Source organism: Coffea arabica, chromosome 11e (assembly GCF_036785885.1).
Source record: "Coffea arabica cultivar ET-39 chromosome 11e, Coffea Arabica ET-39 HiFi, whole genome shotgun sequence".
Classification (NCBI taxonomy): Eukaryota; Viridiplantae; Streptophyta; class Magnoliopsida; order Gentianales; family Rubiaceae; genus Coffea; species Coffea arabica.
The window spans coordinates 39,544,356-39,557,230 of NC_092331.1; the positions used below are offsets into that span (position 1 = coordinate 39,544,356).

General features: G+C 39.5%; 11 non-coding genes across 11 annotated transcripts; all 11 read left to right on the plus strand.

Annotated features, from left to right (window-relative positions):
* The first annotated feature begins 317 nt into the window (after positions 1-317).
* LOC140030000 (5S ribosomal RNA) lies at positions 318-436 on the plus strand. Its single transcript, XR_011833914.1, has one exon. It is a non-coding gene; the product is annotated as a 5S ribosomal RNA (ribosomal RNA).
* Positions 437-1,571: 1,135 nt separating this feature from the next.
* LOC140024560 (5S ribosomal RNA) lies at positions 1,572-1,690 on the plus strand. Its single transcript, XR_011828534.1, has one exon. It is a non-coding gene; the product is annotated as a 5S ribosomal RNA (ribosomal RNA).
* A 1,125-nt stretch (positions 1,691-2,815) lies between these two features.
* Positions 2,816-2,934, plus strand: LOC140024571 (5S ribosomal RNA). Its single transcript, XR_011828545.1, has one exon. It is a non-coding gene; the product is annotated as a 5S ribosomal RNA (ribosomal RNA).
* A 1,114-nt stretch (positions 2,935-4,048) lies between these two features.
* LOC140024582 (5S ribosomal RNA) lies at positions 4,049-4,167 on the plus strand. Its single transcript, XR_011828558.1, has one exon. It is a non-coding gene; the product is annotated as a 5S ribosomal RNA (ribosomal RNA).
* A 1,135-nt stretch (positions 4,168-5,302) lies between these two features.
* LOC140024593 (5S ribosomal RNA) lies at positions 5,303-5,421 on the plus strand. The gene has a single exon (XR_011828569.1). It is a non-coding gene; the product is annotated as a 5S ribosomal RNA (ribosomal RNA).
* Positions 5,422-6,546: 1,125 nt separating this feature from the next.
* On the plus strand, positions 6,547-6,665 carry LOC140024603 (5S ribosomal RNA). Its single transcript, XR_011828579.1, has one exon. It is a non-coding gene; the product is annotated as a 5S ribosomal RNA (ribosomal RNA).
* A 1,114-nt stretch (positions 6,666-7,779) lies between these two features.
* On the plus strand, positions 7,780-7,898 carry LOC140024615 (5S ribosomal RNA). The gene has a single exon (XR_011828591.1). It is a non-coding gene; the product is annotated as a 5S ribosomal RNA (ribosomal RNA).
* A 1,126-nt stretch (positions 7,899-9,024) lies between these two features.
* On the plus strand, positions 9,025-9,143 carry LOC140024626 (5S ribosomal RNA). The gene has a single exon (XR_011828602.1). It is a non-coding gene; the product is annotated as a 5S ribosomal RNA (ribosomal RNA).
* A 1,125-nt stretch (positions 9,144-10,268) lies between these two features.
* Positions 10,269-10,387, plus strand: LOC140024638 (5S ribosomal RNA). The gene has a single exon (XR_011828613.1). It is a non-coding gene; the product is annotated as a 5S ribosomal RNA (ribosomal RNA).
* Positions 10,388-11,512: 1,125 nt separating this feature from the next.
* On the plus strand, positions 11,513-11,631 carry LOC140024649 (5S ribosomal RNA). Its single transcript, XR_011828625.1, has one exon. It is a non-coding gene; the product is annotated as a 5S ribosomal RNA (ribosomal RNA).
* Positions 11,632-12,756: 1,125 nt separating this feature from the next.
* Positions 12,757-12,875, plus strand: LOC140024660 (5S ribosomal RNA). Its single transcript, XR_011828636.1, has one exon. It is a non-coding gene; the product is annotated as a 5S ribosomal RNA (ribosomal RNA).

The window sequence follows — 12,875 nt, forward strand, 5'->3', positions numbered from 1 at the left end:
GGTTGGCGGGTCGGGGTTCGGGTCAACAGATTTTCTGGCGGGTCTGTTGACCCGAACCCGACCCGCCAACCTGATTTGGACCCGAATTGCCACCCCTAACTACAAGCGTGAAGGATTGATTTCATGATAATTTAGAGTTGCGGGATGAGGGAAAAAAACAGGGTGCAAATCAATAACAAAAAAAAATATAAAGTAAATAAATAAAAGGATAAGAGGAAAATGCTTGAATTGACGCTTAAAATGAATTTCGGTCTAGAAAAGCCACACTGCTTCGCAGGACGGGGTAGTTTAAAAGAATAAAGCGAAAGGAACATGGCGGGTGCGATCATACCAGCACTAATGCACCGGATCCCATCAGAACTCCGAAGTTAAGCGTGCTTGGGCGAGAGTAGTACTAGGATGGGTGACCCCCTGGGAAGTCCTCGTGTTGCATCCCTCTCTTTTTTGTTTCGAAATCCAAATTTCCTATTCGTTCTTTATCCTGTAGTAATTTAGCTCCGTCGGAACGATTGCTTAATATTTTGCTTCTTGTCGAAGCGTGAAGGAGGATCTGAAGGCGCGAGACAAATCAGGAACGGTACGGCTCGATCAAAGCCCGGATCGTCGCTCAAATTTGTCGGTGCAAATGTATCACCGCAACTAGGGGTGGCAATTTTCGACACGACCTGAAAACACGACACGAACCTAACACGAAATTAATGGGTTTGGGTTGAGGTTTCGGGAATTCGGGTCAGAATCGGGTTGGACCCGATGAACCCGAAAAGAAAACCGGTCGATTTCGGGTCAACCCGTGGTGACCTGATATGACCCGATATGACCCGTTTACGAATTAAAAATAATTTAATAAACATAAAAATAATTTTATCTAACTAAACTAAGTTATTCTTTTTTTCAAAGGCATTAATTACTTAATCCTAAACGAATTTATTTAATTTGTGTGAAGTTGAAATTATTATACTTGGACAAATAATATATTATATTATTTTTCACTTTTGTATTGTTTTAATTTATTTTATATTTTGCTTGGGATAAAACACTTTTACGGTGTTTAATTTATTTTAGATTTGATTTGGAATCATTTATTTAAATTTTTATTACTTGATTATGTAATTAGTTTTGTGAGAAATTGATTTTATTAGAAATTACAGTGATAAATTAATAAATTAAAATTAAGTTTCGGGTCATTTCGGGTCGACCCGCCGCCCCGTAAACCTGAAATTTTCGGGTTCGGGTCAGCATACCTGACCCGTCACGGGTTGGCGGGTCGGGGTTCGGGTCAACAGATTTTCTGGCGGGTCTGTTGACCCGAACCCGACCCGCCAACCTGATTTGGACCCGAATTGCCACCCCTAACTGCAAGCGTGAAGGATTGATTTCATGATAATTTAGAGTTGCGGGATGAGGGAAAAAAACAGGGTGCAAATCAATAACAAAAAAAAATATAAAGTAAATAAATAAAAGGATAAGAGGAAAATGCTTGAATTGACGCTTAAAATGAATTTCGGTCTAGAAAAGCCACACTGATTCGCAGGACGGGGTAGTTTAAAAGAATAAAGCGAAAGGAACATGGCGGGTGCGATCATACCAGCACTAATGCACCGGATCCCATCAGAACTCCGAAGTTAAGCGTGCTTGGGCGAGAGTAGTACTAGGATGGGTGACCCCCTGGGAAGTCCTCGTGTTGCACCCCTCTCTTTTTTGTTTCGAAATCCAAATTTCCTATTCGTTCTTTATCCTGTAGTAATTTAGCTCCGTCGGAACGATTGCTTAATATTTTGCTTCTTGTCGAAGCGTGAAGGAGGATCTGAAGGCGCGAGACAAATAAGGAACGGTACGGCTCGATCAAAGCCCGGATCGTCGCTCAAATTTGTCGGCGCAAATGTATCACCGCAACTAGGGGTGGCAATTTTCGACACGACCTGAAAACACGACACGAACCTAACACGAAATTAATGGGTTTGGGTTGAGGTTTCGGGAATTCGGGTCAGAATCGGGTTGGACCCGATGAATCCGAAAAGAAAACCGGTCGATTTCGGGTCAACCCGTGGTGACCTGATATGACCCGTTTACGAATTAAAAATAATTTAATAAACATAAAAATAATTTTATCTAACTAAACTAAGTTATTCTTTTTTTCAAAGGCATTAATTACTTAATCCTAAACGAATTTATTTAATTTGTGTGAAGTTGAAATTATTATACTTGGACAAATAATATATTATATTATTTTTCACTTTTGTATTGTTTTAATTTATTTTATATTTTGCTTGGGATAAAACACTTTTACGGTGTTTAATTTATTTTAGATTTGATTTGGAATCATTTATTTAAATTTTTATTACTTGATTATGTAATTAGTTTTGTGAGAAATTGATTTTATTAGAAATTACAGTGATAAATTAATAAATTAAAATTAAGTTTCGGGTCATTTCGGGTCGACCCGCCGCCCCGTAAACCTGAAATTTTCGGGTTCGGGTCAGCATACCTGACCCGTCACGGGTTGGCGGGTCGGGGTTCGGGTCAACAGATTTTCTGGCGGGTCTGTTGACCCGAACCCGACCCGCCAACCTGATTTGGACCCGAATTGCCACCCCTAACTGCAAGCGTGAAAGATTGATTTCATGATAATTTAGAGTTGCGGGATGAGGGAAAAAAACAGGGTGCAAATCAATAACAAAAAAAAATATAAAGTAACTAAATAAAAGGATAAGAGGAAAATGCTTGAATTGACGCTTAAAATGAATTTCGGTCTAGAAAAGCCACACTGCTTCGCAGGACGGGGTAGTTTAAAAGAATAAAGCGAAAGGAACATGGCGGGTGCGATCATACCAGCACTAATGCACCGGATCCCATCAGAACTCCGAAGTTAAGCGTGCTTGGGCGAGAGTAGTACTAGGATGGGTGACCCCCTGGGAAGTCCTCGTGTTGCACCCCTCTCTTTTTTGTTTCGAAATCCAAATTTCCTATTCGTTCTTTATCCTGTAGTAATTTAGCTCCGTCGGAACGATTGCTTAATATTTTGCTTCTTGTCGAAGCGTGAAGGAGGATCTGAAGGCGCGAGACAAATCAGGAACGGTACGGCTCGATCAAAGCCCGGATCGTCGCTCAAATTTGTCGGCGCAAATGTATCACCGCAACTAGGGGTGGCAATTTTCGACACGACCTGAAAACACGACACGAACCTAACACGAAATTAATGGGTTTGGGTTGAGGTTTCGGGAATTCGGGTTGGACCCGATGAACCCGAAAAGAAAACCGGTCGATTTCGGGTCAACCCGTGGTGACCTGATATGACCCGTTTACGAATTAAAAATAATTTAATAAACATAAAATAATTTTATCTAACTAAACTAAGTTATTCTTTTTTTCAAAGGCATTAATTACTTAATCCTAAACGAATTTATTTAATTTGTGTGAAGTTGAAATTATTATACTTGGACAAATAATATATTATATTATTTTTCACTTTTGTATTGTTTTAATTTATTTTATATTTTGCTTGGGATAAAACACTTTTACGGTGTTTAATTTATTTTAGATTTGATTTGGAATCATTTATTTAAAATTTTATTACTTGATTATGTAATTAGTTTTGTGAGAAATTGATTTTATCAGAAATTACAGTGATAAATTAATAAATTAAAATTAAGTTTCGGGTCATTTCGGGTCGACCCGCCGCCCCGTAAACCTGAAATTTTCGGGTTCGGGTCAGCATACCTGACCCGTCACGGGTTGGCGGGTCGGGGTTCGGGTCAACAGATTTTCTGGCGGGTCTGTTGACCCGAACCCGACCCGCCAACCTGATTTGGACCCGAATTGCCACCCCTAACTGCAAGCGTGAAGGATTGATTTCATGATAATTTAGAGTTGCGGGATGAGGGAAAAAAACAGGGTGCAAATCAATAACAAAAAAAAAATATAAAGTAAATAAATAAAAGGATAAGAGGAAAATGCTTGAATTGACGCTTAAAATGAATTTCGGTCTAGAAAAGCCACACTGCTTCGCAGGACGGGGTAATTTAAAAGAATAAAGCGAAAGGAACATGGCGGGTGCGATCATACCAGCACTAATGCACCGGATCCCATCAGAACTCCGAAGTTAAGCGTGCTTGGGCGAGAGTAGTACTAGGATGGGTGACCCCCTGGGAAGTCCTCGTGTTGCACCCCTCTCTTTTTTGTTTCGAAATCCAAATTTCCTATTCGTTCTTTATCCTGTAGTAATTTAGCTCCGTCGGAACGATTGCTTAATATTTTGCTTCTTGTCGAAGCGTGAAGGAGGATCTGAAGGCGCGAGACAAATCAGGAACGGTACGGCTCGATCAAAGCCCGGATCGTCGCTCAAATTTGTCGGTGCAAATGTATCACCGCAACTAGGGGTGGCAATTTTCGACACGACCTGAAAACACGACACGAACCTAACACGAAATTAATGGGTTTGGGTTGAGGTTTCGGGAATTCGGGTCAGAATCGGGTTGGACCCGATGAACCCGAAAAGAAAACCGGTCGATTTCGGGTCAACCCGTGGTGACCTGATATGACCCGATATGACCCGTTTACGAATTAAAAATAATTTAATAAACATAAAAATAATTTTATCTAACTAAACTAAGTTATTCTTTTTTTCAAAGGCATTAATTACTTAATCCTAAACGAATTTATTTAATTTGTGTGAAGTTGAAATTATTATACTTGGACAAATAATATATTATATTATTTTTCACTTTTGTATTGTTTTAATTTATTTTATATTTTGCTTGGGATAAAACACTTTTACGGTGTTTAATTTATTTTAGATTTGATTTGGAATCATTTATTTAAATTTTTATTACTTGATTATGTAATTAGTTTTGTGAGAAATTGATTTTATTAGAAATTACAGTGATAAATTAATAAATTAAAATTAAGTTTCGGGTCATTTCGGGTCGACCCGCCGCCCCGTAAACCTGAAATTTTCGGGTTCGGGTCAGCATACCTGACCCGTCACGGGTTGGCGGGTCGGGGTTCGGGTCAACAGATTTTCTGGCGGGTCTGTTGACCCGAACCCGACCCGCCAACCTGATTTGGACCCGAATTGCCACCCCTAACTGCAAGCGTGAAGGATTGATTTCATGATAATTTAGAGTTGCGGGATGAGGGAAAAAAACAGGGTGCAAATCAATAACAAAAAAAAATATAAAGTAAATAAATAAAAGGATAAGAGGAAAATGCTTGAATTGACGCTTAAAATGAATTTCGGTCTAGAAAAGCCACACTGATTCGCAGGACGGGGTAGTTTAAAAGAATAAAGCGAAAGGAACATGGCGGGTGCGATCATACCAGCACTAATGCACCGGATCCCATCAGAACTCCGAAGTTAAGCGTGCTTGGGCGAGAGTAGTACTAGGATGGGTGACCCCCTGGGAAGTCCTCGTGTTGCACCCCTCTCTTTTTTGTTTCGAAATCCAAATTTCCTATTCGTTCTTTATCCTGTAGTAATTTAGCTCCGTCGGAACGATTGCTTAATATTTTGCTTCTTGTCGAAGCGTGAAGGAGGATCTGAAGGCGCGAGACAAATAAGGAACGGTACGGCTCGATCAAAGCCCGGATCGTCGCTCAAATTTGTCGGCGCAAATGTATCACCGCAACTAGGGGTGGCAATTTTCGACACGACCTGAAAACACGACACGAACCTAACACGAAATTAATGGGTTTGGGTTGAGGTTTCGGGAATTCGGGTCAGAATCGGGTTGGACCCGATGAATCCGAAAAGAAAACCGGTCGATTTCGGGTCAACCCGTGGTGACCTGATATGACCCGTTTACGAATTAAAAATAATTTAATAAACATAAAAATAATTTTATCTAACTAAACTAAGTTATTCTTTTTTTCAAAGGCATTAATTACTTAATCCTAAACGAATTTATTTAATTTGTGTGAAGTTGAAATTATTATACTTGGACAAATAATATATTATATTATTTTTCACTTTTGTATTGTTTTAATTTATTTTATATTTTGCTTGGGATAAAACACTTTTACGGTGTTTAATTTATTTTAGATTTGATTTGGAATCATTTATTTAAATTTTTATTACTTGATTATGTAATTAGTTTTGTGAGAAATTGATTTTATTAGAAATTACAGTGATAAATTAATAAATTAAAATTAAGTTTCGGGTCATTTCGGGTCGACCCGCCGCCCCGTAAACCTGAAATTTTCGGGTTCGGGTCAGCATACCTGACCCGTCACGGGTTGGCGGGTCGGGGTTCGGGTCAACAGATTTTCTGGCGGGTCTGTTGACCCGAACCCGACCCGCCAACCTGATTTGGACCCGAATTGCCACCCCTAACTGCAAGCGTGAAAGATTGATTTCATGATAATTTAGAGTTGCGGGATGAGGGAAAAAAACAGGGTGCAAATCAATAACAAAAAAAAATATAAAGTAACTAAATAAAAGGATAAGAGGAAAATGCTTGAATTGACGCTTAAAATGAATTTCGGTCTAGAAAAGCCACACTGCTTCGCAGGACGGGGTAGTTTAAAAGAATAAAGCGAAAGGAACATGGCGGGTGCGATCATACCAGCACTAATGCACCGGATCCCATCAGAACTCCGAAGTTAAGCGTGCTTGGGCGAGAGTAGTACTAGGATGGGTGACCCCCTGGGAAGTCCTCGTGTTGCACCCCTCTCTTTTTTGTTTCGAAATCCAAATTTCCTATTCGTTCTTTATCCTGTAGTAATTTAGCTCCGTCGGAACGATTGCTTAATATTTTGCTTCTTGTCGAAGCGTGAAGGAGGATCTGAAGGCGCGAGACAAATCAGGAACGGTACGGCTCGATCAAAGCCCGGATCGTCGCTCAAATTTGTCGGCGCAAATGTATCACCGCAACTAGGGGTGGCAATTTTCGACACGACCTGAAAACACGACACGAACCTAACACGAAATTAATGGGTTTGGGTTGAGGTTTCGGGAATTCGGGTTGGACCCGATGAACCCGAAAAGAAAACCGGTCGATTTCGGGTCAACCCGTGGTGACCTGATATGACCCGTTTACGAATTAAAAATAATTTAATAAACATAAAATAATTTTATCTAACTAAACTAAGTTATTCTTTTTTTCAAAGGCATTAATTACTTAATCCTAAACGAATTTATTTAATTTGTGTGAAGTTGAAATTATTATACTTGGACAAATAATATATTATATTATTTTTCACTTTTGTATTGTTTTAATTTATTTTATATTTTGCTTGGGATAAAACACTTTTACGGTGTTTAATTTATTTTAGATTTGATTTGGAATCATTTATTTAAAATTTTATTACTTGATTATGTAATTAGTTTTGTGAGAAATTGATTTTATCAGAAATTACAGTGATAAATTAATAAATTAAAATTAAGTTTCGGGTCATTTCGGGTCGACCCGCCGCCCCGTAAACCTGAAATTTTCGGGTTCGGGTCAGCATACCTGACCCGTCACGGGTTGGCGGGTCGGGGTTCGGGTCAACAGATTTTCTGGCGGGTCTGTTGACCCGAACCCGACCCGCCAACCTGATTTGGACCCGAATTGCCACCCCTAACTGCAAGCGTGAAGGATTGATTTCATGATAATTTAGAGTTGCGGGATGAGGGAAAAAAACAGGGTGCAAATCAATAACAAAAAAAAAATATAAAGTAAATAAATAAAAGGATAAGAGGAAAATGCTTGAATTGACGCTTAAAATGAATTTCGGTCTAGAAAAGCCACACTGCTTCGCAGGACGGGGTAATTTAAAAGAATAAAGCGAAAGGAACATGGCGGGTGCGATCATACCAGCACTAATGCACCGGATCCCATCAGAACTCCGAAGTTAAGCGTGCTTGGGCGAGAGTAGTACTAGGATGGGTGACCCCCTGGGAAGTCCTCGTGTTGCACCCCTCTCTTTTTTGTTTCGAAATCCAAATTTCCTATTCGTTCTTTATCCTGTAGTAATTTAGCTCCGTCGGAACGATTGCTTAATATTTTGCTTCTTGTCGAAGCGTGAAGGAGGATCTGAAGGCGCGAGACAAATCAGGAACGGTACGGCTCGATCAAAGCCCGGATCGTCGCTCAAATTTGTCGGCGCAAATGTATCACCGCAACTAGGGGTGGCAATTTTCGACACGACCTGAAAACACGACACGAACCTAACACGAAATTAATGGGTTTGGGTTGAGGTTTCGGGAATTCGGGTCAGAATCGGGTTGGACCCGATGAACCCGAAAAGAAAATCGGTCGATTTCGGGTCAACCCGTGGTGACCTGATATGACCCGTTTACGAATTAAAAATAATTTAATAAACATAAAAATAATTTTATCTAACTAAACTAAGTTATTCTTTTTTTCAAAGGCATTAATTACTTAATCCTAAACGAATTTATTTAATTTGTGTGAAGTTGAAATTATTATACTTGGACAAATAATATATTATATTATTTTTCACTTTTGTATTGTTTTAATTTATTTTATATTTTGCTTGGGATAAAACACTTTTACGGTGTTTAATTTATTTTAGATTTGATTTGGAATCATTTATTTAAATTTTTATTACTTGATTATGTAATTAGTTTTGTGAGAAATTGATTTTATCAGAAATTACAGTGATAAATTAATAAATTAAAATTAAGTTTCGGGTCATTTCGGGTCGACCCGCCGCCCCGTAAACCTGAAATTTTCGGGTTCGGGTCAGCATACCTGACCCGTCACGGGTTGGCGGGTCGGGGTTCGGGTCAACAGATTTTCTGGCGGGTCTGTTGACCCGAACCCGACCCGCCAACCTGATTTGGACCCGAATTGCCACCCCTAACTGCAAGCGTGAAGGATTGATTTCATGATAATTTAGAGTTGCGGGATGAGGGAAAAAAACAGGGTGCAAATCAATAACAAAAAAAAAATATAAAGTAAATAAATAAAAGGATAAGAGGAAAATGCTTGAATTGACGCTTAAAATGAATTTCGGTCTAGAAAAGCCACACTGCTTCGCAGGACGGGGTAATTTAAAAGAATAAAGCGAAAGGAACATGGCGGGTGCGATCATACCAGCACTAATGCACCGGATCCCATCAGAACTCCGAAGTTAAGCGTGCTTGGGCGAGAGTAGTACTAGGATGGGTGACCCCCTGGGAAGTCCTCGTGTTGCACCCCTCTCTTTTTTGTTTCGAAATCCAAATTTCCTATTCGTTCTTTATCCTGTAGTAATTTAGCTCCGTCGGAACGATTGCTTAATATTTTGCTTCTTGTCGAAGCGTGAAGGAGGATCTGAAGGCGCGAGACAAATCAGGAACGGTACGGCTCGATCAAAGCCCGGATCGTCGCTCAAATTTGTCGGCGCAAATGTATCACCGCAACTAGGGGTGGCAATTTTCGACACGACCTGAAAACACGACACGAACCTAACACGAAATTAATGGGTTTGGGTTGAGGTTTCGGGAATTCGGGTCAGAATCGGGTTGGACCCGATGAACCCGAAAAGAAAATCGGTCGATTTCGGGTCAACCCGTGGTGACCTGATATGACCCGTTTACGAATTAAAAATAATTTAATAAACATAAAAATAATTTTATCTAACTAAACTAAGTTATTCTTTTTTTCAAAGGCATTAATTACTTAATCCTAAACGAATTTATTTAATTTGTGTGAAGTTGAAATTATTATACTTGGACAAATAATATATTATATTATTTTTCACTTTTGTATTGTTTTAATTTATTTTATATTTTGCTTGGGATAAAACACTTTTACGGTGTTTAATTTATTTTAGATTTGATTTGGAATCATTTATTTAAATTTTTATTACTTGATTATGTAATTAGTTTTGTGAGAAATTGATTTTATTAGAAATTACAGTGATAAATTAATAAATTAAAATTAAGTTTCGGGTCATTTCGGGTCGACCCGCCGCCCCGTAAACCTGAAATTTTCGGGTTCGGGTCAGCATACCTGACCCGTCACGGGTTGGCGGGTCGGGGTTCGGGTCAACAGATTTTCTGGCGGGTCTGTTGACCCGAACCCGACCCGCCAACCTGATTTGGACCCGAATTGCCACCCCTAACTGCAAGCGTGAAGGATTGATTTCATGATAATTTAGAGTTGCGGGATGAGGGAAAAAAACAGGGTGCAAATCAATAACAAAAAAAAATATAAAGTAAATAAATAAAAGGATAAGAGGAAAATGCTTGAATTGACGCTTAAAATGAATTTCGGTCTAGAAAAGCCACACTGCTTCGCAGGACGGGGTAGTTTAAAAGAATAAAGCGAAAGGAACATGACGGGTGCGATCATACCAGCACTAATGCACCGGATCCCATCAGAACTCCGAAGTTAAGCGTGCTTGGGCGAGAGTAGTACTAGGATGGGTGACCCCCTGGGAAGTCCTCGTGTTGCACCCCTTTCTTTTTTGTTTCGAAATCCAAATTTCCTATTCGTTCTTTATCCTGTAGTAATTTAGCTCCGTCGGAACGATTGCTTAATATTTTGCTTCTTGTCGAAGCGTGAAGGAGGATCTGAAGGCGCGAGACAAATCAGGAACGGTACGGCTCGATCAAAGCCCGGATCGTCGCTCAAATTTGTCGGCGCAAATGTATCACCGCAACTAGGGGTGGCAATTTTCGACACGACCTGAAAACACGACACGAACCTAACACGAAATTAATGGGTTTGGGTTGAGGTTTCGGGAATTCGGGTCAGAATCGGGTTGGACCCGATGAACCCGAAAAGAAAATCGGTCGATTTCGGGTCAACCCGTGGTGACCTGATATGACCCGTTTACGAATTAAAAATAATTTAATAAACATAAAAATAATTTTATCTAACTAAACTAAGTTATTCTTTTTTTCAAAGGCATTAATTACTTAATCCTAAACGAATTTATTTAATTTGTGTGAAGTTGAAATTATTATACTTGGACAAATAATATATTATATTATTTTTCACTTTTGTATTGTTTTAATTTATTTTATATTTTGCTTGGGATAAAACACTTTTACGGTGTTTAATTTATTTTAGATTTGATTTGGAATCATTTATTTAAATTTTTATTACTTGATTATGTAATTAGTTTTGTGAGAAATTGATTTTATTAGAAATTACAGTGATAAATTAATAAATTAAAATTAAGTTTCGGGTCATTTCGGGTCGACCCGCCGCCCCGTAAACCTGAAATTTTCGGGTTCGGGTCAGCATACCTGACCCGTCACGGGTTGGCGGGTCGGGGTTCGGGTCAACAGATTTTCTGGCGGGTCTGTTGACCCGAACCCGACCCGCCAACCTGATTTGGACCCGAATTGCCACCCCTAACTGCAAGCGTGAAGGATTGATTTCATGATAATTTAGAGTTGCGGGATGAGGGAAAAAAACAGGGTGCAAATCAATAACAAAAAAAAATATAAAGTAAATAAATAAAAGGATAAGAGGAAAATGCTTGAATTGACGCTTAAAATGAATTTCGGTCTAGAAAAGCCACACTGCTTCGCAGGACGGGGTAGTTTAAAAGAATAAAGCGAAAGGAACATGGCGGGTGCGATCATACCAGCACTAATGCACCGGATCCCATCAGAACTCCGAAGTTAAGCGTGCTTGGGCGAGAGTAGTACTAGGATGGGTGACCCCCTGGGAAGTCCTCGTGTTGCACCCCTCTCTTTTTTGTTTCGAAATCCAAATTTCCTATTCGTTCTTTATCCTGTAGTAATTTAGCTCCGTCGGAACGATTGCTTAATATTTTGCTTCTTGTCGAAGCGTGAAGGAGGATCTGAAGGCGCGAGACAAATAAGGAACGGTACGGCTCGATCAAAGCCCGGATCGTCGCTCAAATTTGTCGGCGCAAATGTATCACCGCAACTAGGGGTGGCAATTTTCGACACGACCTGAAAACACGACACGAACCTAACACGAAATTAATGGGTTTGGGTTGAGGTTTCGGGAATTCAGGTCAGAATCGGGTTGGACCCGATGAATCCGAAAAGAAAACCGGTCGATTTCGGGTCAACCCGTGGTGACCTGATATGACCCGTTTACGAATTAAAAATAATTTAATAAACATAAAAATAATTTTATCTAACTAAACTAAGTTATTCTTTTTTTCAAAGGCATTAATTACTTAATCCTAAACGAATTTATTTAATTTGTGTGAAGTTGAAATTATTATACTTGGACAAATAATATATTATATTATTTTTCACTTTTGTATTGTTTTAATTTATTTTATATTTTGCTTGGGATAAAACACTTTTACGGTGTTTAATTTATTTTAGATTTGATTTGGAATCATTTATTTAAATTTTTATTACTTGATTATGTAATTAGTTTTGTGAGAAATTGATTTTATTAGAAATTACAGTGATAAATTAATAAATTAAAATTAAGTTTCGGGTCATTTCGGGTCGACCCGCCGCCCCGTAAACCTGAAATTTTCGGGTTCGGGTCAGCATACCTGACCCGTCACGGGTTGGCGGGTCGGGGTTCGGGTCAACAGATTTTCTGGCGGGTCTGTTGACCCGAACCCGACCCGCCAACCTGATTTGGACCCGAATTGCCACCCCTAACTGCAAGCGTGAAGGATTGATTTCATGATAATTTAGAGTTGCGGGATGAGGGAAAAAAACAGGGTGCAAATCAATAACAAAAAAAAATATAAAGTAACTAAATAAAAGGATAAGAGGAAAATGCTTGAATTGACGCTTAAAATGAATTTCGGTCTAGAAAAGCCACACTGCTTCGCAGGACGGGGTAGTTTAAAAGAATAAAGCGAAAGGAACATGGCGGGTGCGATCATACCAGCACTAATGCACCGGATCCCATCAGAACTCCGAAGTTAAGCGTGCTTGGGCGAGAGTAGTACTAGGATGGGTGACCCCCTGGGAAGTCCTCGTGTTGCACCCC